The sequence below is a fragment of the Giraffa tippelskirchi genome, chromosome 4 (genome assembly GCF_054371585.1).
Source record: "Giraffa tippelskirchi isolate mGirTip1 chromosome 4, T2T-mGirTip1v1.2.pri, whole genome shotgun sequence".
Taxonomy (NCBI): Eukaryota; Metazoa; Chordata; class Mammalia; order Artiodactyla; family Giraffidae; genus Giraffa; species Giraffa tippelskirchi.
This window is the reverse complement of record NC_137278.1, coordinates 33,692,177-33,718,584: the sequence shown is the minus strand read 5'-3', so window position 1 is coordinate 33,718,584 and position 26,408 is coordinate 33,692,177. Positions and strand designations below refer to the sequence as shown.

At 37.7% G+C, this 26,408-nt stretch overlaps 1 protein-coding gene across 1 annotated transcript in view; it reads right to left on the bottom strand.

Annotated features, from left to right (window-relative positions):
- The window catches only part of BABAM2 (BRISC and BRCA1 A complex member 2), a 408,503-nt gene that overhangs the window by 227,061 nt on the left and 155,034 nt on the right, over positions 1–26,408 (bottom strand). The window lies entirely within an intron of this gene.

Here is a 26,408-nt window from a genome sequence, read left to right as displayed (position 1 = left end):
TTAATAAAGCCTGATACATCAAGCTCACCCTAGGAATAATCTTGTCAGTGGGGCCAATGGGATACTAGGAGTGCTTAGACTATGAGCAACATCCTCCTGCATCCAACTCTAAATGGGGTCTCTTCCACTGCATTTTCTAGCTGTGGCCCATGGCACATAGGTCTGTAGTAGTTTCAAGTAGCTTTTTATCCTGCAACTTTCAGATTATTCAAAATTCACCCATTCCTTTATTTTGGATAACGCTGGAACAGTTACTACCAAATTGACTCTATAACAATCTTTTTATCCTGTTCTTTCCTTAGTTTTCCTTTGATATATTCTTTCTCCAGATAACGTGATCACATTCAAACAGGTGTAATATCGCTCACTTGGCATCCATTTCACCTCCCAAAGATCTCATGTTAATATCTTCATCTGTTTATGTGCTGGCTACAGCTTTCACAGAGTAATTTGATTCCCCTATCTCCTAGTTCTTAGGGAAGTGAAGATATTAATAGTTACTTCACTGAATGAGCCATTAGGTATTAGGAAAAGGATTGAAATGTACAAACATAGAAAGGTAAGAAAAAATATGTTTTACATATGACATAGTTCAACATCATGTTATGAAATTACATGATTATACAACTTACTAAAATCAATTTAAAATAACTAGTCATTTAAAATAAGTTGGGACTTTCTGGCAGCCCAGCGGTTAAGACTCTGTGCTTCCAGTGCAGGCAGTGCAAGTCTGATCCCTGGTCAGAGAATTAAGATCCCACATGCTGTGTGGCACAGCCAGAAAACAAAAATCAGAACAAAAAAAAGACACAAAAGTATTTAAAATTAAAGGAAAAAACTAAGTCATTATTTAAAGTAACAACTTGAGCAAAATTGCAGGGCAAAAAGCCATTTGAAACTACTACGGGCCTAACTGACAAGGGCCACAGCTAGAAAATGCCATGGAAGAGATACCATTCATAATGATGACAAAAAATTCAGTAAGTGCGTATTAATTTAAACCAGAAAATTAGAGACATCTTATTCAAAATGACACGAGGTCTGATAGTTGAATTAAAGAACAATGGATAAACGGAGAAATATAATTTGCTCCATGCTGGGAAAACTAAATATAGTAAAGATGACAACATTCCCCAAATTATTATGTAGATTAAATAAAATACCGATTTTACAGAATTTGATATTAGTACTAAAATACATCTGTCTGAAAAGTTGGAAAAACACCAAAAGAAAAACACTGAAGTTATGATAGTGGTTTCAAACTATTTAAATTGTTACAAAAGGAAAATTATTTTCTTAAAGAAAGACAGGGTATTAGTTGAAGCAGAAAAAACTCAGAATAGAATTCATAAATAATGATCAGACTAAAGCAATTCTATGAGAGGAAAAGGTGCTACTGAGCAACTGGGAAGTGAACCCAAATGTAAAGAACTAACTTAGAGCCTTAAGCTCATTCATACACGCAAGCTAAAGAGTGAAAATATATGTAGAAGAAACCAGAATAGCATATTTATTCCAACTACAGAAGAGAGAGAACTTTAAAACTGCTCCCCCAAAAGTAAAATATTATCACAGACAAGATACTTTCCATGATAAAAATATCTATTCCCCTAAATATATCAAATATCAAACATACCAACATAATGCAATATGATATTAGACATCCAAAGGACAGAGAGAGTAGACTGGTGAGATGTGATGCATGTGATGTAAGGTTACTACCCATAGCATATAAAGAAAAAGAGTCAATCAGCAGAATTTAATTGAAAAAGTGGTCCAAGAAAAATGAACCCTGGAAAGATATACAGCTTAATAAAGCAATGAAAGACCATTTTAAGGTATCACAACCATAACTACTAACTTAGTAGAATAAATTATGAAAATCCAATTAGGCCAGGGTTGGGTACAAAGCTTTGCCTCCTGTTCCCATCTCCTCACCGATCTCCCCAGCTAGTCCCAGATTTTTTGGTGTATGATGTGGGTCCTGCCTGATTTCATGTGGACAAGAAGAGGGAGGAAGGAGAGAAAATGATAGTAGGAAGGAAGAAGGACCATGAATCAAAAGACTGAACTTGTTTCCATTCATCCATTCAACAAATATTTATTGAGTATCAACTCTGCATCAGGCTCTGTGCTGTGTTAAGTATCAAAACTATAGTAATGAACATGTAGTCAGGAAGACAGGTAAATAAATCAACAATTATAGCACATGTGATAAAGGTTTTGCTATGGGAGGCAAAAGGTATTATGGGAGCACGGAAGACATGTACCTGACCAAAACTTGGTCTAGAAAGAGCTCCTGGAGAAATGTCCTCACTCTGTCACTCCTAATGGAGTGACTGCTATGGAGGAAACTCGCCACTGCCCACCAAAATAACAAACGCATTTATCCTTTGACCTGGCAATCCTACTTCTGGGAATTTGGCCTACAAATATACCAGTAAACACAGGAAATAATGCATATACAAAGTTATTCACCTGCAGCTTTATTTATAATAGCCAAAGTTTGGAAACAAGCAGGTGTCTCCAGCGGATGATTAAAGAAGCCATGATACATTCACATGATAAACTACTAGGCATTTGTGAAAAACATAGAAACAGGGGGCTCTATGGCAGCATACAAAGACTGCCAAAATACATTTGTTAAGGAAAAAAAATATCCTGAAATGCAGAGTAGTGTATGTAGCATGACACCTTCTGTATGAGGAGGATAAATAAGATTGCATATATGCAACATGCATGTACTAGTATAAAGACATCCTGGAAGGAAATGTGTGTGTGCTGTGCTGTGCTAAGTCGCTTCAGTCGTGTAAGACTCTTCGCAACTTTATGGACCATAGCCCACGAGGTTCCTCTTGTCCATGATATATAAGAATAAGTAATAAAAGTGATTATCTATAGAGAACTGGAAGGTGAATGGAGCACAGGAAAATGGGATGGCAGTGAGCTTTTTATCAATGTATACCTGTTTATATAGTTCAATTTACATGACTCAGAACCTATTTATTTACATTAACTTTAAAATTCATGGGGACGCAAAGAGTCGGACACGACTGAGCGACTGAACTGAACTTTAAAATTGGACTAGATTTCTAAAGTTCTTCTACTCTTAACATTCTGTAATTATATGACTTAACCTACATTTAACTTATAACCAAATATTCATCAGATTCTTCATTTGTAAGAAAGCTTAAAGCTTATTATTTTTTAAAAAATTGAATACTTACGTCAGACCAGGAGGAGTATCTTTAAACACTGTATTATGTGACTAACACAATGTTCTCTTTCTACCTATATTTAGATCTTTTTAATGCCTCTAAATTTATTGAAATTTAATGAAGATTTACTGAGTACCTACCTGGGCCAGGCATAGTTATGACCAAGACTAAAAATTAGGTCTCTGAATTAACAAAGCATTTACTGTACAGACCTTAAATCATCCTCATTACAGATGTTAACACTGAATTTAAATATAATGTTGTCATTTCTTTCTCTACATAAAGATATTTGTGTTGCTTTAATTTTTTTCATAGAAAACTTTCTCAAATCGGATTTAAAACTTTTAAATTAAATTTGAGAAGGGATAGCTCATTGTTCTGGTGATCTAACCTGGGCCTGCCCTGAACAGGCCAGAAAATACTACTGGACATTTCAATGTGTTCCTCAACCTGGCTCAGGACAGATAAGAATTCGGTTATCATTTCATAAGTTAGCCCTTCCACCCCCTGGTTTGCCATAGATTCATGCTGTCAATATATAATAGCAGTATTAATGTTTGATTCTCAGGCTGGTTCAAATATTTCACAAGGTAGTCTGCTTTTCTCTCTTAATTATTATAGTAATTGATTTCTTATCTGTTTCCCCACTAACTGTGAACACTTTGAGGGTTCAGCCCCAGTTTTATTCAACACCTGAAAAACACAGTAGATGGTCAATAAACATTTTCTGGATGGATAAAAGAATGAACAAGTAAACAAACAAAGGAATGGTTAAATCACAAAAAACTAAATTAAGTGTAAGTTAAATATTGAAAAGAAACCACAAGCAAATTAATGTTCTATATTTATTGTCATTACAAGTATACACAATAGCTGGCTCTTGGCTGCCGAAGCAAGGTATGGTTATGCAGACAATAAAGGAAGCAGAGTGCTGACACCATGTTGCTGACATGCTGTCTTCTTCAAAAGAAGGGCAAATGGCTCAGCTAAGATGGTAGTGAGTGATATGGTGGAGTAAAGAAAAATGAATTTCAAATAAAAAGACATGAGTTCAGGGACTTCCCTGATGATTCAATGGTTAAGACTCCATGCTTTCATCGCAGGGGGCATGGGTTTGATCCCTGGTCAGGGAAGTTCCCCATGCCTCTGCAGTGTGGTCAAAAATTATTTTAAAAAAAGAAATGGGTTCAGCCCTCCCAGCATTACTAGGTACTACCCACAAGACCCAGTGCAAGCTGCTTACCTTCTGGCTCAATTTCCTCCTGAGAATGCAAAAAAAAAAAAGTATATGCCCTATCTACCACACGGAAATTGTTGGGATTAACACATAAAACATTCTTTATGAGAGTTTTGTGATGATAAAGTATATACAGACAGTGGACAGAAGATTACTCTTCAAATCTGGATCAAAATAGCCCAAAGATTTGTTAATGATTAAAATTCAATGAGACTAAATACAACAGGGACAAATCACATCTTAAACTAAGTTCCTCAAAAGTTGTCATTTTATACTTCAATGGAAACCAAAAAGAATGGCCTGAAGATGACACCAGCAAAATGTATTTTGCACAGCTTATTCAGGGAACATGTGCCAGAGAGACTAAGCCCAATGTTGAGAATATGAAGACAAAGAAGATATTATCCTATGATCCTGAACCTATAAGGGCTCATAGTCCACTGAGGGTGGCAGAAATAAGTACAAGTGATTAAGGTACGATGGTGTGTGTCTATGTGAGCACTGCTGCTAAGTCGCTTCAGTCGTGTCCGACTCTGTGCGACCCCATAGACGGCAGCCCACCAGGCTCTGCCGTCCCTGGGATTCTCCAGGCAAGAACACTGGAGTGGGTTGCCATTTCCTTCTCCAATGGGTGAAAGGGAAAAGTGAAAGTGAAGTCGCTCGGTCGTGTCCGACTCTTAGCGACCCCATGGACTGCAGCCTACCAGGCTCCTCCGTCCATGGGATTTCCCAGGCAAGAGTACTGGAGTGGGGTGCCATTGCCTTCTCCATATGTGAGCACGCATATGTGTAAAAAGGGGAAGAAAGGAAGGAGGGAGGGAGGGAGGGACTGAGGGAGACTGCATATAATGATTAAGACTGATTGCTTAGGTACAGAGTACTATGGGAGTTTTAGGAACCCATTCTAACCTATTTTTTTCCAGGTCCCGTTTCAAGGCTTTGTGGGGTATTTTCAGGATTCCCGGGCTCTACCTCATGTTTTATCTTTCCATTTTTTAGGTCTATAAGTTACTTCACTAATATCCTATAGATGTCAGTGTAGAGATCTTCTACACTTTTAATTTAGCTTATTGCTAACTATTTTATGTTTTTGATGCTGCTTTAAATGATACTGTTGTTCATTACCTTTTCTAGTTCTTCTTAGTGTATTTAAATATAATAAATTACTTCTAATATTAACCTTGTATCTTATGCACTTGCTAAATTCACCCTTTGTAAAGGTATTGCCTTTTTGTAGATTTTACTGGATTTTCTACACACAATTGTAATGTCTGCAAATACACGTTTGCTTCTTCCTTTCCAATCGTTGTGTCTCTTATTTATTTTTCTTGCCTTATTGCACAGATTAGCACATCCCATACAATGTTGAATGCAAGTAGTGAGAGCAGACATCGTTGTGTTTTTCCTGATATTAGTACGTTCAACATTTCATCATTAACTATGATGTTACTTATGGTTTTCCTGCAGATGCCCTGAATCAGACTAAAGATGTTACCTTCTATTAATACTTATAGTTCACTAAGTTTTCCTTTTCTTTCATTATGAATGGGTATTGAATTTTGTCAAATGTGTTTCCTCTTTCTACTGAAGTGATCATATGATTTTTATTCTTTGTTAACATAGTTAATTACATTGCTTCTTCAAAGTTAAATCAACCTTGTATTCCAGGGAAAAATTCTACTTGGTCATGATGTATTATTATCATTTTAAATATAATATTTAATTCTATTCACTAATATTCTGTTAAAGCTTTCTGTGTGCTCACACATGATGGATAACAGTTTATAATTTTCTATTCTTGCAGTATCCTAGTAGGTTTTGGTAGAGTTATTCTGGCCTCATAATAACCAGTTTTACTGAACTACACTGATGGGCTGAAATTTACAGCTGATTTTAGCAACGCATATATTGAAAATGGCAAATTCAGAGAATGGTTGCTAAATTTTATGTGTAAGACAATTAAAGAAATTATTATATAAGCATATTGTACACCTTTATTGGGGCTTCTGGCATAGCTCAGCTAGTAAAGAATCCACCTGCAATGCAGGAGACCCCAGTTCTATTCCTGGGTCAGGAAGTCCCCCTGGAGAAGGGATCAGCTACCCACTCCAGTGCTCTTGGGCTTCCCTGGTGGCTCAGATGGTAAAGAATCCACCTGCAATGCAGGAGACCAGGGTTTGATCCCTGGGTGGGGAAGATTCCCTGGAGGAGGGCATGGCAACTCACTCCAGTACTCTGGCCTGGAGAATCCCCATGGACAGAGGAGCCTGGTGGGCTACAGTCCACGGGGTCACAGAGAATCAGACACGACTGAGCAACTAAAGCACACATGCACACACCTTTACTGACAAAATTATTTTCCCAAGGTAGCATAAGGAGAAAACTAAGCCATATTTCACTTTAACTCCATATTCCCTAGTCCTAATAATTTATCTTTCAGAGACAAGGAGGCAATTCAAGATGATGTTAAACATCAGAGATTTGTATTTACTCACTGTTTGTATCTTTACACATGCTTCCCTGACTCTGAGAAATAAAACTGCTCCATTCACACCATAAGCAGCAATGAAACTCTACTACTTCCCATCCCTACAATCATCCAAGGCACACTCTAGTCTCCCTGGCCCTACCCCAACCCCACCCCTATCAGGAAGGGGTGTTGTTGATACTTTCCCAAGCAAGTTCAACAGAAAACACTAAAACTCTGAGCAAGTAACACCTAAGTATCATGTATCCATTTGATTAAAAAAAAAAAAAAACTCTATTAAAGAAAATAGCATTTTTCACACCATTTTTAATCAAAGCAAGGTTTTAATTGACATTTGGCTGCATTTTAATTGTTTTAGGACTGGAAAACAAGAAGTACTGATGGAGAGCAGAACTTACGTGAAAGCAAATTGACTACTTTCATATCTTTACATGAAATTGAAAAACTAAAATTATAAAGGTAGTATTGGGGGGAAAATATTTTATTAAGGCTAAAGAGTGAGGAAAACAACATGATCACCATGGTAGATTTTAAACAATGAAGTCTATCATTTACACAGCACTTGGTAGTTAAGAATGTGTATTTACACACGTCTCACTTAATTCTCCCAAAACCCAGGAAAATAGAAACACAAATTGTACAATCCTAATCTTCATGGTAAGAAAACAGGTTCAGAAAGCTAAGCAATTTGCTCAAGGTTGCACTCACAGCAAATGGCAAGTCTGGGCTTTTACCCTTGCCCTCCAATTCCAGAAACAAAATCACTCTATTTGGCCATGGGTCCTTTGTTTGGCTATATGTATAACTTACACATGAATATCTTCCAGAGATAAACGAGAAGATACATCTATTTTAAAGAATAGAGATCTTAAAGAAATACAACCCCCTTGGAGGCACCCTGAACTAGAAGCATTTCTATCTATTTCAAGTCCAAAACTAAATATTCTGATAGGTGAAATCTTCAGGAAAGACAATGAGGACATGAAAACAACAGCCAGAATAGAAACTGGAAGAGGTAATTTACTTTTCTCAATGACCTAAGTTCTTTGTGCCAGATACAAGCTCTCTGTCATTTGGCCATCTCTTGATTAGTACCTTTTAGTTGTGTATTAGGAGTTAAGAAGTTATAAGTATAATCCCTGTTAACAAAGACAGGTAAAAATTATTCCAAGATTATTTGAACACTGGAGACTGAAATACCCTTCCTAAATGTAATGAGTGGCTCTCATTAGTGGCTCTCTCTTCAGATGAGTGGCCAACTCATCTGAAGGCACCTTCAAAAGGTCACATCTTCCTGTAAAATAATGCTAACTCATTAAACACACACACGTATGCACACATGTGCACAAAAACAACACAGAGCTTAACAGGGATAGCTTCTAGGTGATTTCAAAATATTCAAAATATTAATGGCATTGAAACTAATTTATTGTAACTAAATTTTTAACAGTATGTAACTTCATTGCACTAAGTACAAAGTTAATCCAATCTGCCATAATGTAACAACCAAAATACTAAGCTTCTTACTCTGAATATTTGAAGATACAGGAGGACCTAGATTGAAATCCCAGCTGTCCTACTACTGGTTATGAACCTGGGCAAGTTACTTGAAGTACATGAAAAGTGTTTCCTCATCTTGGGCTTCCCTGGTGGCTTAGTGGTAAAGAATCTTTCTACCAATGCAGGAGACACAGGTTCAATCCCTGATTCAGGAGGATCCCATATGCGCTGGAACAACTAAGCCCATGTACCACAACTACTGAGACTGTGCTCTAAGATCACAGGAACTTCAATTCCTGAAGCCCACACACCTAGAATCACTGCTCCACAACAAAAGAAGTCACCACAATGAGAAGCCTACTTATATAAAGGATAGAGTAGCCCCCACTCACCAGAACTAGAGAAAGCCCTCGCAGTAATGAAGACCCAGCACAGTCAAAAATAAATAAATAAAAAATTTTAAAAGGTGTTTCCTCATCTGTAAAATAAGGATAATAAAAATATCCACTTTTTTTCTCATCAGATTGTTTACTATAAACTACAAGTGCAATTACAGATTTCATCATCTATTATAAGAGCCAGAAATCTATTATTTGGGCTCTGGTCCAAACTCTGACTGTGAAAAGAATGAAAATTGGGCCCTAAAGTTACATTTTAAATTACTGACCAATATCAGGGAATTTGTTAAACTCACCTCAGGGCCTCCTATAGTTAGAACAATGACTACAAGATAGAGATGGTCAAAACCTACTTGATAAATGGAAAAATGAATCTAGTTCACAGTGATTTTCACTTCTGTATTAAGATGTTTGTTATTTCTCTAAAGGTTTGGCTCTCTGAGTTTTAGTTCTTCTGCGGCACAGTGTCAAAGGTGTGTGTTTTATCACAGCCATCACAGCCCTGTGCAAACCATGGGCATTCAAAACACACATTACAGGAAAAGGAAAGGTCTTTCCTCACTGAATGCTACACAATCCAGGCTGGTACAGCTCTTAACAATCAAGACTACGGAATGATGTTTTGACCATTTAACAGTCTTTGCCCCCTTTTAGTTAAAGAAAAAAAGGTGAATTCATTAATTTTACAAATATGTTTGATAACAGGGAGTGTTCTAGACACTTGGTATACAATAATAAAACAGAAGAGGCTGTCTTTCCTCTTACTACCTAAGATTTGTCACATTGAGGTAGATGTACACACAGAGACACACAATGAGTGTGGCCTATCAGTCACAGGGTATAAAGTGGCTACAGAATCCTGAGGTGTGTACTGAGATACAGTCAGTCAGAGATTATTTTTCCAGGTTGTCTCTGAAGATACAGAGGGCTACTTGGAAATGAAAAGATTTAATTTGTCCTTCAGAGCAGTAACTTTGAAATTATCTGGAGAGTTTAAAAAACTAAAGGTGTCTGGGACCCCTCCCCAGAGATCCTGATTTAATTGGTCTTGGGTGTGACCTAAGCAATTAGGAGTTGTGAAAGCTCTTCAAATGTAGCCAGGGTGGCGCACCACTTGCATCGAAGAGCTCAGAATCTCTTGGGATTTCAATAGTCACCCTGCCCTGAAAAGCTTCCTCACCTGGGAGAAAGAATAACTGCAGGAGTTCACAGGCCATCTTTTTCCATATGTGCAGCTCCAGAGCAGTTCAACTTAAAGCCCTGGGGCTTGGGAGGGAACCCTAAGAGAGAGCTTTAGGGCCATCACTGGGGTCTAGGTATAAAGAACTATGCTTGTCACCACTTTATGCACCCAAATGACAAGTTTCAATAGAATACTAGCCATTTATGATCCTAAATGTCTAGATGAGAACAAGCTAAAAGAAAACACAAGGAGAGAATCTTCTAAGATTGCAAAAGAGGAGCAGAGTCCTTTTCTGGCTGTGGGCCCGAGAAACATCAGGTTCTCAACAGCCTTGGCTTCCAGCAATTCATCAAAATTTCTAGTTCCATCGTCCTACCCCCATGCGGTGACTTCTACCTCAGATAAGGGAACGCTTATGTTCTTATCTATTGAAGGCCCCTGACTCTTTCCAGATTTGGGGGTGGTCATTTGTTTTGTGACCTTGGTTCTTTGATGGGTTCACAAAAATCTGTCTGTCCAGCATTTTTCTTGTGGTAAGGATGGGTCTTAGGCTGTTCGAACTCTTCACATCACAGAGCTGAAACCAAAAATTCACTCCTAGAATGTCAGCAGTCAGGTCTCTATGTTCTCACACCTCTCCTCTGTCTCCAGGCAGGAGACAAAATTTTTACCCTCTAGAGGAGTTAAAAATTCCTCCAGAAGCACCTACTGATACTGGCCATTGAGTATCTCCCAGTGAAAAAGAGTGCTCACTGCCTGATCTTTTCCACAGCTGAGCCCTCAATTAACAAGCATTCCCTACACACCCACAAACACAAAGTCAAACTCTCTTCTCCCCCTCACCCACCGCAACACACAGCTTCTGTTTAGACTTTTAATATCTCATTCTTAAATATAAAAGAACTACTTTCCTTTTTTTCAAGGAAAGCTTCCAACATAAACAAGAAAGAACTCAGAGAAACACTGAAATTGAAAAAACACAGAATTAATATCCAAAAGATATGATAGTAAAGTTTAAAATATCAATGGAAAAACTAAAGATAAAGACAAAAAAAAAAAAAAAACTCCCAGAAGGTAGAATGAAAAAAAGCAAAGAGAATCAGGAGAGGCATAACAAAAAAAAAGGAAAGAAATATAATCCAGAAGTCTAATTTCCAATAAACTGGAGTTCTAGAGAAAGAGAACAAAGAAAATGAAATGGAGTACATTTTCAAAGGAAAAATATAAGACAGTTTCCTAGAAAGATAAGAGTCTCCATGCCAAAAGGGTCCCAACTGCCTACACAGTCACCTTCTGTTTATCCACACTGAAGAAGGAAAAAATAAACAGGCAACTACACTATGATGAATTACATGAGTAGACTTTTTTGTTTTGTTTAAACAGCAGGGTTGCTTCTCTGCTAATTGCAGAGAAGATCTGCTTAAACTGATATTAAAATTAACTTTGCATTCTTAAAACAAATATATATCAAAAGGTTGCTGAAGTACGGTGGCAGAACAGAGGAAAACCAAGTCAACATTTGTTTTCTCCTAATTTGGAGAAGGAGGGGAAAGGGGCGACAGAGGATCAGATAGTTGGATGGCATCATCAACTCAATGGACATGAGTATGAGCAAACTCCAGGAGATAATGAAGGACAGTGGTGTGCTGCAGTCCATGGCTGCAAGGAGCTGGACATGACTGAGCAACTGAACAACAACAATTTGGAGAGTAGGCTGACTATACAGATATTTTGAAGATATATGAAGTCATTAGAAACAATTCAAGAAACCATGTTGGAATCAAGGAAAATGCAATTTATTTGAGACTTATAGGTGCATTTTTGTGCTCGTCCTAAGAACTTTTTTGAAATTATTCATTTGAAGAGGAGAAAAATACATCGCTACCAAAGTACTTGTTTTACTACTTCTAAGAAGTTTTACAGTAGTTAAATTATAAAATCACAGGACTATAAAAATAGATAAGGCCCTTAAAAGTATATTTAAACATTTGCTTTCCTTCAGGCAAGAAAAAAAAAAAATACCTCAATCAATCACAAAAGGAACTTACATGCCATGCTAAACTTTAAAAAAAAACTGTTAACCCTGAAACAGGTGTCCACATGCATTAAACAAGTATTCATTGATAAACCCTTCCACTGGTAAAGTGAAAATGTAAGCTCCTCAAAAATGGAGGCATGTTTACTCTGGGGTCCAAATTTACTCACAGTGGTTAATAAATAATTAAATTAATTTAGTTAGGAACGGGGAAAAAAAAGAAAATTGTCTTATGAACTCAAAAAGTATTTGTGTTTTAAAGCCCAAGTCAAGTTTTTCCTTGTACTGGGGACTGTGTCAATGTGTTAGAGCAATGGGTCATATATAAACCAGCCTATTCTTGGATATGAGCTTCACACAGATATATCCAAAATTCTTTTTTCTATTTATCTAAGTGCTAAATCATTTTTTTCTGCAGTTGGGCATATCCTATCTACAATTTACAGATGGACAAGCTCACGTGAAAATTGACTAATTAAAATATATTGATCATAAAATATGTACTGTTATCTTTTTTCCTTAACACGTCCTAAAGCCAATCTTAGCTGAAAATGTATACGTACATATCCTTGCACAGCATAAGACAAGAATATAATTCAATGAAACCTTTACAAAATGTCAGATCAATTACATTTTTTCAGTGCAGATGGATTTAAGGAAATCATCTCTGAAAACAGTACTTCATTTAAAGTAAAATAAAGACATAATTTTCCCTGATAAGTCAATGTGTAGGAGATGCCAAAATATTAAAACTGTCATATATTAAAGATGCTATGATATGAATTTTTAAAGTACATACAAGTAGTTTGTGATGATCCTGAGGCAAAGTCCCAGAAACACTAAGATTCTCTTCGGTTTGCCCAACAGGAAGGAAAGAATGATAATATGATATATGAGAAATAAACTTTCAGTTACTGAGGCTGCTGCTGCTGTTGCTAAGTTGCTTCAGTTGTGTCTGACCCGGTGCGACCCCAGAGACAGCAGCCCACCAGGCTTCCCCGTCCCTGGGATTCTCCAGGCAAGAACACTGGAGTGGGTTGCCATTTCCTTCTCCAATGCATGAAAGTGAAAAGTGAAAGTGAAGTCGCTCAGTCATGTCCGACTCTTAGCGACCCCATGGACTGCAGCCTACCAGGCTCCTCTGTCCATGGGATTTTCCAGGCAAGAGTACTGGAGTGGGGTGCCATTGCCTTCTCCATTACTGAGGCTAAAAAGCTCAAATTTTAGAGAGATCATTAATACATGACTCAAGTAATTCATTCATTTAACAAACACTTACTGAATATCAGCAATATGTAACTTTTCAACTATATCTATAATTCTGAAAGTGAAGTTGGTATGAAGCTGATCACACAGGCAAATCTTACCTCTCTCTCAACACAGGTCAGCATGACATTTCTCTAAAAGACTTTTATGAGGTTTTGAAATTCAGTGCCATAAAAGTCAGATGCATAAATCACTTCTGAAGAATACATTCACAATGTACCATGCATTGTGCAATGATTTCATGTTTTGGTAGACTTTAGAGATTTACTGTTACTTGAGTTAAACATTAACAGACACAAAATATTTATCTCTTTGCCCATTAAAGCTTAATATGTACCTTACAGCAACTTATGTATTTGTTAACACAATACAAGTTATGTTCTATTCATCTCCAACTGAAATGTGGTATTTAAAACATTCCCTATGTTATATCTGATTATAAATGACATTTAAGAGCAGTATTCAAGTTGGGAAATGCACAAAGTGGAAAGGTTGAAAGTGTTATTTCTTGTAAAAATGGACTGGAAATGCCTTCCTTTTATTGGTCCAAGTACTACTTATTACTCTTCATTCTGTAAGAGCAACCTTCTTTTTATTTTTTTAAACAAAAATAAAAAAGAGATTAGGCTGGTGTGCTTCTAACACTACACTAAGTAACATGACATTAGCAATGTCCAATGCCCAAATACATATTCTATCTTTTAAAATAAATTACACAGGACTGGGAGTGTGTCAAAAATGGGGACACTTAAAGTTTACCTTGGGTTTCTTTCTTTATCATGGTTTCCTAACAGAATATGAGAAGGAAGAAGGGATTCTTAGGCCTTGTTTTCATGGACCACAGCCCCTAAACTACCGGTCTAGACCAGCTGTCAGAGTCCACCACTTAGGCTTCCTGGATTCCTCCAATGGATCAAATCCCTAGGATTATCCTCCTCAGCAACAGACTAAAATGTCAACAGCACATGAAAAGGCATCAATACTCTCTCTTCAGGAAACCACCTGAAATGGAGATACCCAAGGTGCACAACCAGAATAAACATCCTCCCCTCCACATACCCCTTGGCTCCCTTAAGATCTATAACTCTAGAAAGGAGGAAAGGAACTGCCTAGGTTATGGAGCCCTTCCAAGTTCTACTTTCAAATACAACTCAACATACCCACAAAAAATGATGGGTACATTCTATGTATAAGTTTCTACAAGGGTTTATGTTTATGTTGTCTGCTAGAGAAATGCCTATCTGCACACATCTCTCAACAGAATCGAGGCTGTTCCAGCCAAGAATGCCACCCACATCCCTGAGATGTCCTCTGCAAGACCATCTCATCAAATGACACATCTCTTTTCCAAGCCCATATCTGAGTTCCCTCTTAACACCCCTTCAGAGGCCTTTTCAGACCCTTATTCTAATCAATTTGGTACTTCCTGTGACTTTTCTGTCTTTAGACCTTCTCTAAGTGTTAGCACAAGTGTAAAAACTGCATGGTTCTACTGTGTCTCTCTCGCTCCTGTGTATAATAACAGCTACTGCAGCCCTAGGGTCAGAAGGAAAAGATAGCCATGCTACCCATCAAGTGGCATCTTGCTCTACCATGCACCACAAGAAAGGGCAGGACACCTTTAAGGTAACCAAATTCACGGTTAGAATCAAGTGCGTAATAATGAAGTTCTACTTAAATGAGGCAGGTATGTCTCCCTCATTATCAATTCAAAGAAAGGGAGGACAGGTTATGTGTTTTACTCTCTTTTTAACATCTTTTACTACCTAACATAGGACAGTGCACTCAATAAATACAGATCATCAAATTACTGAATACACACATACAAGGAAGAAAAAAAACATCATCTATGTCAAAGATGGCCACTTTCTAACGCTAAGACAAAGGCAAGAGTTAGATACCTTGTTACTTAAAGGTTCAATCAGACCTCAGAGACACAATGCTGCTGGGTAACAGTTTGTTATGAGTTTTCCAGGGATCATGACTGTATATGCACAGTGGCAAGAAACATCAATAATCTCACTGAAGTAACAGGTAAAATCATTTCCCAAGAGGAAGGATGGCTATTTAGAACTGGAAGCACAGAGAAAATGGAATATATATTTTTAGTCATTGCAGAAAATATGCTAAAGAATTGATAAGAAATTTTTGAGCCACAAAAAGGGCCCAAAGTGAAATTAGAATCACAAATTGGTAGTGGACCAAATCAGTATGGTTCTGGAAATTTCTCCTATAATGTTCTACCATCAGATTGCAAAAATGCGAAGAGCACACAGCAGACCGAGCGCACGGCTAGGTGGTAGTGAAGTGGTAGTGAAGCAGGAGGTGGTAGTGAAGCAGGTTTTGGGGACCAGGAAGGGTAGGGGATTAGCAGCGTCTAAGAGTGAGTGGGCTTCTCAGGTGGCTCAGTGGTAAAGAAACTACCTGCCAAGCAGGAGACATGGGTTCGATCTCTGGGTCAAGAAGATCCCCAAGGAAATGGCAACCCACTCCATTATTCTTGCCTGGGAAATTCCATGGACAGAGGAGACTGATGGGCTACTGTCTGTCCATTGAGTTGCAAAAGAGTTGGACATGACTTAGCAACTAAACAACAACAGGGAGTGAATGGCTCAAGGCAAAGACCTGGATGGAAGGGGCAGTAGCTCAAGACTCTGCAGACAGAGGAGAGAACTCAGAAGCAGAGAAGCAATAATGAGTATAAGGCACAGCAAAAAGGGGCGGTGGAAGCAGAGATGAAGGTGGAAAGACTCTAGCAGGGTGAAGAATGATAAGTGGATCACCATCTCACATCCAAAGTTGGTAAGGAGGATGGCAGAGGATGGAGGAAAGACATGACCCAGGTACTGAGGTTGCCTAAAAAGGTGGAAATGAGTCCTAGGGGGACAGAGTCAGCATGATTACTTGAAGAGAATGGTACAGGTTGACAAAGGATTGCATTTTAATACTTCTTCAACAAATCACGGTAAGGGGGGAAAAAGGGACCTCCACAGAAGAGAGAAGAATCAATTTTCACTTAGAATAGGAGGAGAGTATTATTCGCTCAGTCGTGCCCGACTCTTTGCAACCCCATGGATTGCAGCTCCCCAGGCTCCTCTGTCCATGATATTTTCCAGGCAAGGATACTGGAGTGGGTTGCCATTCCCTTCTCCAGGGGATCTTCCCGACCCGGGGATTGAACCCAGGTCTCCTGCACTGCAGGAAGATTCTTTATCAACTGAGCTATGAGAGAAGCTAAGAGTAGGAGGGAAATCACATAAAGGAGTGAAGAAATGACTTAAGAATAATTTTCTGAGGACTTACATGCAAGAGAATATAATGAAGTGGACATGCATTATCTAACTTTATCCTTACAACTGAACTATGAGATAGATATTACATTCATTTTAGAGAAGAGGATACAAATGCATAAATAAGTCAAATAACTTGCCCATGGTCAGAGTCAGTGATAAAGAGGGACTGGAACCCAAGGGTAACTGGGCCATAGCTGTTCTTAACCACTAACAGAATTAGGATGGTATAAAATATTGCCTCTTCCCACATTTCTGTTCCTCATTCTTTTATCTTTAAAACATGTCTTTCAAAGCTATGCAATACAAATTCTCAACCACATCAGAGAATTCACACCACACAGTTGGACTGCACTGAGAATGCACTGTAGTGTCTTCCCAGGGAATGTGACACTTCTAACCTAAAACAGAAAAATGCATTATGCTGAAGAACAACTGCTCTCCACTTTCAAATCAATGGTATCAGAGTGAATGGCTTGGTTTTTATTTTCTCCTCCACAATCATGTCCCAAGGACACATCACAGTCACACCAATGAAATGTTAGGCAGCTCTGTTTAGTCTCAAGATTTATTTCCTCATCTCAGAAGAAAATGAATAATTTTAGATTATCTTCATTTTGTTACTATAACTCATTACTAAAAAGATACAGAACATATTTATTATTATATAAGAGAGGTAGCTCAGTGGTAAAGAACGTGTCAGCCAATGCAGGAGACATGGGCTCGATCCTTGGGTCAGGAAGATCCCCTGGAGAAGGAACTGACAACCCACTCCAGTATTCTTGCCTGGGAAATCCCATGGACAGAAGGAGCCTGGCAGGCTACAGTTCATGGGGTCACAAGAGTTGGATACAACTTAGCAACTGAACAACAACAATATGTAAGAACATATATTAAGGTATTATTACCTTAATTCTTATACACAGTACGGAATTGTTTCAAAAAATCAACTGCACATAAACATATCTTTAGAAGAGTACCTGACAGAACTAATTCCTGTGCCTTTTCAGTAGCTATATCACTTCCACACCCAGAGGACGAAGCAGATTTGGTCTACCGAAAGGCAATGGGTCTGAAACAAACTCAGGAAGCCATTAGCCTCTTCTAATTTGGTGTAAATAGAGATTCACAGTCATTTCAATTCAGCAACCTAAGTTGTTTTAGGAATGAGATAAAGGAAATGGTAGTGAAAGAAATGCGAGCAGTATGTCATTAACAATGTGAGAAGGGCCCAGTGTGAATCAGTCTGGTGGAAAATGTGTGCTCTCAAGATGTGTTGAGGTGTGATGACCACGTCAAGCTGTGCTCAAACTCGCAGTTCAGGTGGACTGATGGTATTTCGTGTGGACGGTCTATGATGGTCAAGTTACCACTGGATACACTAAAGATGACATCTTCGGTACTGAGCAATCTGCATCATGGAAAACAACTCAACACAAAGGACACTCCTCTGGTCTTAGCCACAGATTAGCAATTAGGGAAGTGTGGTTCTAGCCTGTCTTCATCAATTATCTGCACCACAGACTCTGACAAGTTCCTCTTCCAGACAGAGGAAGCCACGACTTATCCAACCCATCTGAAGAGAGCTGTGAGAAGATGCACATTAAAGTGCTGTGCAGGGAGGGAGAAGGCACCCTGGCTGGAATCAGCAGTTTCATGATCAGCCCTCGAGTCTGTGTGGCTGTACTGTGTTTCCCTGCTTTTCTCTCCCCTTACTATTAATATATGATTGTTTTTTAGGCTCATTATTGCTTCACACACTCCTTGCTAGGAAGGAAATATTTCTATGCAATAAAAATTCTTTTGGTGTTTTTTACTCCCTTCTCATCCATGCAAAACAGGAAAGCATGACACATTGCCTTTTATGGTTACAAAAGATCCAGACTAAGGTTCTTAATGTTCTTAGACAATTGTACTCATAATATTACCACAACATTTTCCTAACTTAACACTGTTGGATGAGGAAAAGATGCCTTACATACTCCAAGTTTAGTGTATCTCCAGGGAAGACATATCCCAACAAATGTTTACTAAATCAAGTCACCAGCTAATCAACCAGGGAGTTCACTGAAATAATGAAATTGATATGCTTGTTGAGGGCTACTAAAAATGAGAATGTCAAGGTAATTTTACAAGGCTTTAAAAGCAGTTTTCTTCTATTTGAAACATGCTCTAAACAATGTGGTCTACAGGGCACTGAAAATCAAGGGCATAGATTTGTCTCTCATAACAGGATCACTTGTTTTGTTTACTGTTATTCATAACCATTACCACAGAAAGTGCTGGAAAAACGGAATATCCACACGAAAAAGAATGAAGTTGCACCCTTACCTAACACCATATACAAAAATTAACTCAAAAACTTAACCTAAATGTAAGAACTAAAACAATAAAATTCTTAGAAGAAAACACAGGACAAAAGCTTCACACTAGCTTTGGCAATGATTTCTTGGATATGATACCAAAAGCACAGGTAACAAAAGAAGCAACAGGCAAATCTGATTCCATGAGGAATTTTAAAATTTTGTGCATCAAAAGTAAGTATCGACTGAATAACAAGGCAACCCACAGAAAGGGAATGTTCACAAAGCATACATTTGATAAGGGATTAATGTCTAGAATATAGAGAGAATGCCTGAAACTCAACATCAGAATAAACAAAATAACCTGACTCAAAAATGGTCAAAGGACTTACACAGACATTTCTCTGAAGAAGATATATGAAAGACCAAAAAGCATATCAAAAGATGTCCAATATCACCTATCATTACAGAAGTTGCCAATCAAAACAATAAGATACCACCTCACCCACATTAGGGTGGCTACTCACAAAAACACAGAGAACAACAAGTATTAGAAAGGATGTGGAGAAACTGAAACTCGGTGCATTGTTGGTAGGAATGGAAAATGGTAAAGCTGCTGTGGAAAACAGTATGACAGTGCCTCAAAAAACTAAACATAGAACTACTGAATGGCCCAGTAATTTCACTTCTGGTATATACCCAAAAGAACTGAAAGCAAGGTCTTGAAGAGATATTTGTACACTTATTTTCACAGCAGCATTATTCACAATAGCTAAAATGTGAAAGCAACCAAAGTGTACATTGAAAGATGAACAGATAAACAAAATATACTGTGTACACACACATACACATACATGTTGGAATATTATTCAGCCTTAAAGAGGAAGGAAATTCTGCATTATGCTAGAACACAGATGAACTCTGAGGACATTATGCTAAGTAAAATCAGCAAGTTAACAAAAAGACAAACACTATATGTTGCTATTTATATGAGATACTTAGAGTCGTCAAAATCATGGAAACAGAAAGTGTGACCATGATTTCCAGGGGCTGAAGGGAGGGGAGAATGGGAAGTTATTGTTTAGTGAGCATAGAGTGTCATTTTTACAACTTGAAAAGAGTTATGAAGATGGATAGCAGTGACAGCTGTACAACAGTGTGAATGCATTTAAATCACTGAACTCTATACTACTTAAAAATGATTAAGATGGCAAATTTTGTCATATATATCTTACCACAATTTTTTTAAAAGCCATCAGCTGATAGATAGCTCATCTATAAGCAGTACCATCTCTTCCACTAGTTCTGGAGATGTTTTTTCCTCTTAGGCAAGGCAGGTAGTTTATGGATTTTTCTACCTCATCCAAGTAGTCTGCCCAACAGACAGACTATGTAACTGTCCACCTACATAACTGAGATCACACTCACTTTTCCCCCAATGTTCCAATATTGCTTTCGTTTAAGAATACACAGGTCCTTAATAATTTTTTAAACGATGTATGACACAGTTATTTTTAAATGAGCATCACAGAATTTTAAGGATGAAACTCAGAGATCATCTAGTCAAATTCTGGAATTAAAACTAAGAAGGCTAAAACTCAGAGAGGTTTCTTAACTTCCCCAGAAAACATCATTAATTAAGGACAAATAAGATACAGGGCATTCAGTGTTAACTATTTTGAAAAACCCAACCTAAAAATTGGCACTTATAAAAAGTTACTGATTTTATAAAAGGACTGGCTGAAGAGTTCCTTAAAAAATGAGCTCCTATAGCTCCTTATTTAAGAATTTATTACGCAAAATAAATGTACAGTAAATCCATACAAATATACCTCTAGTACATAGTTAACTATGACCCCAGATTCATGACTGATCTTTGGGTAACATATTTGTAAAATAGTAGAAAATAACTTTCACTGTTTATGCCATTGTGAACAAAACATTAGGATAATTCTGCTTTCTTCAAAAGGGGTCATCTGAGAACAAAAAAGTAAAGCATCTTCTAATGTCTTTGACACTGTTTCAATCAATAATATTAAATCCATCCATCTTTACTGCAAATGAAAGGGGGTACTTACATTCATTTACAGAGAATCATAATTCTTAATAAGCACTGTAAATCCAAATAATGTAATTAGACTCTGACTTTCCCATGAAAAGAATTATGAAGGAAAGATACTTGACCAAGGATCTAGAGCTCAAAATTTTATTTAAAAACATATACAATGGGAGTTACTCAGCTTTCCTGGATCTCTCCCATGTACACATTATTGAACTTTTTGTGGTTTTATTCTGTAAGAATAACAAACAAATACACTGGTCATACTTATCAATAGTGAAATAATGTACTTACTATACAGAACAAAGTTTACATAAGTACAATTGTACTGCAATTCAATAAGTAATCATAAAACTTTTCTTTAGTAAGCTATATTTCCTAATAAAGGAAGCAAAGAGCTTTTATTTACCTTTTTTTTCTAATTCCTGCCTTATTTTTATGACAACAAAAAAGAAAACGAAGAAACACTGTCACTGAAGTCATCATCAAATTCGGAAGACTTTCTCTAGACATGTGTGTAAAAGTTTTTTTCCCTTTAATGAAATAGTCCAGACAGATACAATCAACACCAATTTATCAATTATGCAGATAAGGAAACACATAAAATACAAAAGAAGTGCCTGTGTATCCTCCACCCTTTAATATCCCCTTCCCCTATCACCTTTCTCAATTATCCAGCACCCTGAAATTTTTTGAGGCCACGCTGGCACACCTGATGCCTTTTTGAGTAATGGTTTTTATTGTCATTTTTCCCTTCTATAAATTTCTATTGCTTGAAAGTATTGATAATTTGCTAGAGAAATTAAGATCAATATTCCCCAATTTATTTGAGAGTATATGTCAATTTGTATGTTCAACTGACACAAAAGTAAGAGATGAAAAACTGGTTCAAGTTGCAATTATTAATAACTTTAAGATCTGAGTTGAAAATCATTTGTTTAATGAATAACAAGTGCACAAATGAATAAATGAAGAACAAGCAATGTAGCCACCATATTTTAACACTATCTTCCTCTCAGTCAGTGCTCAGCAGCAACAGACACAGTTGACCACGCTTTCTTCTGGGCCATCTCCTCTCTTGGCTTCTGCAATGCCACTCTCTCCTGGGTTTTCTATCATTTTATTAGCCACCCTTGTCAGTCTCCTTTACTGACTGCTTCTCCTCTGCAAGACCTCTAAATAATCCTCAGGGCTTGGACTATTCAGTCTCTGTACTTTCTCTTCAGATGACCCCAGGCATTCCAATGCGTCTAAGCAATGTCTCCATGCTAAAAACTTCCAAGTTGTTTTATTTTTTCAAGTATCAAGAGATTTAGAAAGGAATTTTATTTGAACAATCCAAATTACCAATACATCTGGGCAATACTTCCAAGTTTACATTTCCACTTCAACCTCTCTTTCAAACTCCAGACTTAACTTACAGATCCTATCTACTGAATATCTCGACCTAAATGCCTATTGTGCGTGTGTGCTCATTCATTCAGTCATGTCCAACTCTTTGCGACCCCCTGGACTGTAGGCCACCAGGCTCTTCAATCCGTGGAATTTTCCAGGCAAGAATACTGGAGTGGTTTGCTGTTCCCTACTGCAGGGGATCTTCTTGACCCAGGGATGGAATATGCATCTCTTGTGTCTCCTGCATTGGCAGGATTGGTAGGTGGATTCTTTACCACCGCACCACCTAGGAAGCCCAAATGTCTACTAGGCAGCTCCAAATTAACATGTCAAAACTGGAATTCTTAGTCAACCTCTCAACCTCTTCACCGCACCCCAAACTTGTACCCCTCTCCCTCCCTATCCTCCCCATCTATGTAAAAGGCACAACTATCTACCCAGTTACCCAAGCCAGAAACCTAGTAGTCATCCTTGCTTTCTCTCTACTAGTATTAAATTGTCTTGACATAATAATGGAAGGTCAAGAAGCAATAGTTAGAACTTGACGTGGAACAATGGACTGGTTCCAAACTGGGAAAGGAGTACGTCAAAGCTGTACACTGTCACCCTGCTTATTTAACTTATATGCAGAGTACATCATGTGAAATGCCAGGCTGGATGAAGCACAAGCTGGAATCAAGATTGCCAGGAGAAACATCAATAACCTCAGATGTGCATATGACACCACCTTTATGGCAGAAAGTGAAGAGGAACTAAAGAGCCTCTTATGGAAGTGAAAGAGGAGAGTGAAAAAGCTGGCTTAAAACTCAACATTTAAAAAACTAAGATCATGGCATCTGGTCCCATCACTTTGTGGCAAATAAATGGGGAAACAATGGGAATAGTGAGACACTTTATTTTGGGGGGCTCCAAAATCACTGCAGATGGTGACTATAGCCGTGAATTTAAAATACGCTTGCTCCTTGGAAGAAAAGCTATGACAAATCTAGACAGCATATTAAAAAGCAGAGACATTACTTTGCCAACAAAGTCTGTATAGTCAAAGCTATGTTTTTTCCAGTTGTCGTGTGTGGATGTGAGAGTTGGACTATAAAGAAAACTGAGCACTGAAGAATTCATGCTTTTGAACTGCGGTGTTGGAGAAGACTCTTGGAGTCCCTTGGACAGCAAGGAGATCAAACCAGTCAATCCTAAAGGAAATCAATCCTGACTATTCATTGGAAGGACTGATGCTGAAGCTCCAACACTTTGGCCACTTGATGCAAAGAGCTGACTCATCAGAAAGACCCTGATGCTGGGAAAGATTGAAGGCAGGAGGAGAAGGGGATGACAGAGGATGAGATCGTTGGATGCTATCACCAACTCAATGGACATGAGTTTAAGCAAGCTCCGGGAGATGGTGAAGGACAGGGAAGCCTGGCGTGCTACAGTCCATGGGGTCCGTGCAAAGAGTTAGACAAGACTGAGCAACTGAACAACAAATAATCTGATGAAAACTGCACTTAAGACTGTCCTTCCTTCTCAAGATACTGAAACTCTAGTGAAGTAAAGAAAGGAAGTCTGATAATAGTATCTGGTGCCTTTGTTGTATTTCCTAAGCATTTTCTTCGGGGTGGGATTAAACAGGGGGAGAAAGGTTAGGAAAAGAATTGAAGCAATATGATCAAATTAGACATTGGGAGCATTCTGGGTGTTCAGAACTATTCATGCTAAAGAATATTTGTACTTCAAAATCAAAGACAGTTGTCCTTTTTTTAAAAAAAAAGTTCATCTTTATCTGAAATAATATTCATTTAGGTTTAAATTACCTCAAAAAGAAGAGCCTTTATTCTTAGAATGTAAGTTCTAGAATCTTCTGTGAAAATTTTTGTGAGATAAACAACTCTTCCATACACTACCTCTTGTGAAGTCTGTAATCAAGGATAATTATACCACAGCATAAAAGTCAAAAGTTACTACAATACAATTTTAATAGCATCTTATACACTCTATAAAAGTATTTTAAATTCATAAAACATAGGAACAAAGAGCAGCAGTCTTCTCTTGAGGATCTAGTCCTTAAAGAGCAAAAAGTTTACTTATATATGCTGTTAGAAGATATTCAAATACAGAAAGTTAAGCTTTGTGTTACAAACATTTTTGTACTTTTATAATTAACTAGTCTCTCCACCCCCATTAATTATATTTAATTCTAGTGTCAGCATGTAGACAAAACTCTGGGCAATTTCAGTGTTTGTCTCCAAAACCTAAAGGCTGAAAGGTTTGCTCAGGTTCTGAAAATGAAAGATGATAGTATTTGAGAGAATTATTATAGATTTTCTCAGTCATTTACTCCCACTACCAACTTATAATTAATGAAAAAATATGTCGAGCTGAAAAACACTGCTGATCATCTAAATTAGGTACTGATGATACAAAGATGAATAAGGTACAGAATCTATCTTTTGTGAGCTCATGGTACAGATATACAGCATAAAGGAAGTAGACAGTCTTATTCAAATGAAGTTAAAATAAAGATTTTATTAGAGTTATAGGAATCATAGGCCAAAGAGCACTCTATTTGATTAGCTGCCTACTACAGTAACTGCAGTAACTGAACTACAACAGCAAACACTGTATATAAACACTGTATTTGAACAAACAAAGTGATTTTCCATATCTATCAAAAACTGCAGAACACAAAGACTTATGAACAAATGCAAGTGATGGACCTGAGGAAAAAGCTGGGCTGGTGTGGCGCGCGCGCGCGCACACACACACACACACACTTTGTTTTTAAGGTAGCTCTAATTTGAAATAGTAATAAGAAGATGCAATGTTCTTTCAAACTTAACCTTACAGTTGGCCCTTGTATCCAAGGGTTCTGGATCCACAGATTCAACCAACCACAAACCAAAAATATTTGGGGAAAAACAATTCTAGAAAACTCTAAAATGCAAAACTTGAATTTGCCCTGCAGCTAATTTCATAGTGTTTACACTGTATTTATAATGATTTTCATAGCACTTACATTGAATTAGGTATTATAAGTAATCTACAGAAGATTTAAAGTACACTAAAAGATGTGTACATGTTATATTTAAATACTGTGCCACTTTATATCAATATAAAGGATTTGAGCACCCAGGGACTAGGGTATCCTCGGGGGTCCTAAAACAAATCCCCCACAGATTCTGAGGGATGATTGTACTTTCATCCTTTCTTATGTAAGTACCAACTTTCCTCGCCTAGAAGGGAATGCCATTATGAACTAGGGAGCCACTGCTTACTATAGAGACAGGGCCCCACAGTTGTACAGCTCCCTTACTAACTTGTTAGGAGCCTGAAGGCCAAGTTAACCTGCATTTTTTTTTTAAAAAAAAGAAGAAATTAAAAAAACAGCCCTCTCAGCTTTTTTGGACCAGAGGTGTGGTCCAATCCAGACACTTGTGTGTCCCAGAATACTCTGCTAGATTCAAATAGTTTCCATTGTGATCAAGAAAAAAGCTTGCTTGTCAGAACTTGTATTAGCTGTACTGGGTGTACTTTGTATTAAAACTGGAAGGAGGCAAAGACAACAGCTGACTTCTTAACTAAGTAGTATAGAATATCTTCAAAGTTCAACACAGATGTGGTACTGATGGTACATAAACCGGGAAAGTCTGTGACTACCTTAGGCATGCCCTATGGGAGCTTCTTAAAAAAAAAAAAAAGCCCTCCTTTTCCTGGTCTGTAGTAATCCCCACAATTCCCAAAGATTTTTGGCAGAAGCATGATCTCAAATAACTATTTAGGTTAAATGTACACTAAGAGTATAAAGTTCACTATTCTTGAGGAAAGTCTACATTTCAAACAAGAGTTTGAAAATTCAAGTTTATCTGCATCAATGGGGTGTCTACGGATGATAAACAAGTGCCACCCACTGGTCCCCATCTGCTTGGATGACCACTCCCTCCAATAAATACTGCACACTTTTCATCGTCCCCTACCTGTACTAAAGCCATGGAGAGCAGTAAAGAAGAGAGAATGTGAAAGTCCAGAGAGAGCGAAATGGGTC